Genomic DNA, 3,577 nt, shown 5'->3' with positions numbered 1-3,577 from the left:
GATGCGGTGTGACGTGTGTGATGAGGTTTGCATGTACAATGTTAAGGTTCCATTTCGAATGGAAGGTCATGAGTTCTAGACATCATGGGCGGCTTCAGATGTTTAGAAGGATGTTGGCACTATTTGGTATTACTTGAGAAGAGTGTGCATTTCAGAAAGGCGCACGGTGTTTTGATTTGCGGAGGTTGGACCAGTATTACGGGAATCTCCTGATTGTGGACTGGTGATGTTTAAATTTTGTTACATGGCACAGAGGATTCATGTGAGTGTCTCTCGTGAGATGAGTGTGTATGGGTGTGTCAGTCATTTGAGTGGTGGGGTTGGGATCGGATATGGAGATTCTTGTATTCTTAGAATTTAGGGACTGTGAGTTCTCAAAGGTGGACTATTCCTTGGTTGTGGGCTATTAAGATAGGGCCAAAGTTTGACGGCTGATTGTATGTGTTATGGTTAGGTTACTGTGGACTTGTCGGAAGGTTATTTACCTATTTGTGGATGATCGGAGTTGATTTTGGGACCCATTGGTAGGCCTAATGAGAATGTGTGTTCTACATCTGATCGAGTTTATTTACTCCACACAGCTAGTGTTGAGGGGTGTGCCATCGGCTAGAGTTGATCTTATTCGTGTTCTGATATGTTCCATGTGTTACTCCTATGCTATGATGGGTTGTGAGATTGTTGACTATTTACACACATAATGCGATTCTGTTTGGGTCTTGTGGCGAAATTTGAGCAAGATGCTCTTAGGGTGTTGAATTGTTTATTGCGCCTTGGTTATGATTTTCATGTCTATGGTATATTGTGCTATCCATTTCTTCATGGTTATGGTCATGCGCTTCGCGTGCTTGCTGTTGAAATACACGTGTTTGGTGAGTATGAGAATTTGGGCAATGGGTAATCCATGTGGATTGGTATGTTGGATCGGGTTACGTGACGCAACGGAGTGATGTTGGGTTATGATCATTTGTGCTTATTTCGGGTATTTTGTTTCTACTATGTTAGATGGGTTCATAGTATTGCGTTTTGTGGTGGTATCTATTGAGCTTGCGGGACGGTTCTCTCAGTTGATTCTCCTTTCACCTTTGGTCACATTCAAGTTGTTGCTTGCTTGGTGCATTGCATAGTATGTGGCTCTAGGTGGTATTGGTATGGCATGTCGGTCGAGCAACTTGTATTGGAAGAGATGAGGTTATTGCATCTGGAATTGATGCAATCGGACTTGGATAAGGTATGTTTGGATAAGAATGTCATTAATCAACTTAGAGTTGGCAATGATTCTTGTCGGGTGTGAGGACTCCACGACTTATTTATTTCATGGGTGGTTATGAATTTCTACATATTTTTTCATCATTAGAGGTGTTGTAAAGTTTTGGAACAAGGTTTTATTTGATATGCGGTGTTGACGGCCAATTTTGACACTCCCTTTTTAAATTAATGTATTTATACTTAATATTTACATTGAATGTTTAAAAGTATTTTTTATTAATAAATACCTATTTTATAAAATTAACTAAGCATTAGTTCTAAAATTAATAACCTAGCATTAGCATCATTACAAATATACTTACTATTTTAATATTATTAAATAACTTTTAAAATACATCACATAGGGTTTATAATTTACCAAATTATTCTTAAAATTTTGATTAATTAGATTATTATGTTAATAATTAAAAATTAGTGTTGTAATTTAGAAAATGAAGTATTTTATAAATAAATAATTATAATAGTTAGTAGTGTATTTGATAATTATAATTCTACTACATTTTATTGGAAATTCATTAAGTTTATTTTATTTAATTTCAAAAGGGATTAAAAGGCTATAATTGTAATTCTTTAATTAACATAAATTGGCTACCTTTTAAATTAATTTTAGCCCAATACCAAGCCCAATCCGAAAAATACCCAGTCCAATAACCCCTCATTTGCCACCTTGGCAATCCACGACCACCTCTTTGAACTAATATGCTCGCGCCATGTCACCGATCTCCCATACTCATATAAGAAACACATACGCATCTGAATCGCAGATTCATCCTATCGACGGTCCATAATTTACCTTGATTTCCCTTTATTTTTAACGCCTCTCAGTTCTAATCTCAGTCGTTGAAACACATGGATCTGACGGCCCACATATTTTCTTGATTAAAATTCGTTAATACCCAAATTATCAGGGCCATTGATCAAATGATCTAACGGCCCAGATCTCTTTCTCCCATTTTAACCTAGAGACCAATTGGTCGCACCCCAGCAACCCTAATCATTTTTACTTCCACCCCAACCGCAACATTTCCTCTTTGGTCTTCTTTCTCTCAGACCACCATGAACAATCAATCAACCAAAACCTTGCACAAATCTGTGCAAGGTCATGAATCTCTTATAAAATTGTCATCTCTTGCTCCCTATCCAAGAATCCCGCTATTATTTTTCCTTTGTTCCCTAAATCTGAGTTATCATATTCTAATCCTTAAGATTGAAACACCATTCCGTCTTTGCTCTCAAATCCAATTGGCAGAGTCAAGTCGCTTTGTCCCTAGGCTATGAATCCTGAGATCATATTTCCATTCTTGTTGATGGAGATTCAAAACCCCCAAATCCGAAACCTTGGACCAAATCATGCAATGTCAAATCTCTGAAATCCTCATCTGTCTTGTTAAATCTATGGCATGCATGAATGTTTATCAGGGTTATCATGATTATTCTTGGTTCAGAGGTCAAGCAAAGCAACCTCTAGACATTAAGGCTCTTACCCGATGGTTTTTGCCCACAATAGTCAACTTCTCTCCTCTCAGGTAAAATCTTATTGATTTCCCCTCTGTTATCAGATTTTTTCACTCAATCTTGCTTGCATCACTTGGTAATCATCACTCTCCACTACTAAGTTTGAATCTGTGAAACTCTAAGGCTTTAATGGCCACTATAAATAGGAATTTCAATGCTCTCACCAACCTGACCTAACAGACCAACGAGAACTAAGAAACCCTAATACGAGTCTCAAAACTATCGAGATTTCAAAAGCTTAGGCTCTCTCTCTCTCTCTCTCTCTCTCTCTCTCTCTCTCTCTCTCTCTGTGATTAATTTCTGTTTCTTTTGCTTCCGAGTTCTCACTGCTCAAAGCTTGAAGCTTTGGTCCTTACACGGCTGAGTTAAACCTTCATTTGGTCTGCTGTACCAAAGGAGGTCAGTACACCTCTACCCCTTCTCTTTTTATTATCTTGTTCGAAGTTATGAATGCACTGTTGTATTTCTATTAACTGCTTTCGTTTGTAATGTTTGTCACTAGTTTATGACTGTTCGTTCTAGCTCATAATGATTTGTTACTAATTCATAGTTGACTGTTATGCTCTTATGAATCTCGAGTCAGTTTGGTTGAGTTATTATATGACTTTGATTACTATTACCATAAATCAAATAGCATGTATAATTAAGTCTCTTAATATGCCTTTATAGCTTCCTATACTTGCCCTGATTTCAGATTTCTCCGATGTTCTGTTATGATCTCCATGCCTACCACACTAGCTGTTTAGTGTAGTTTGTTATTATGTGCTTGAAGTTGTTATTTGATAATTTTAACTAA

Source organism: Nicotiana tabacum, chromosome 12 (genome assembly GCF_000715075.1).
Source record: "Nicotiana tabacum cultivar K326 chromosome 12, ASM71507v2, whole genome shotgun sequence".
In the NCBI taxonomy this organism is placed as follows: domain Eukaryota; kingdom Viridiplantae; phylum Streptophyta; class Magnoliopsida; order Solanales; family Solanaceae; genus Nicotiana; species Nicotiana tabacum.
Note: the sequence above shows the minus strand (reverse complement) of the source record.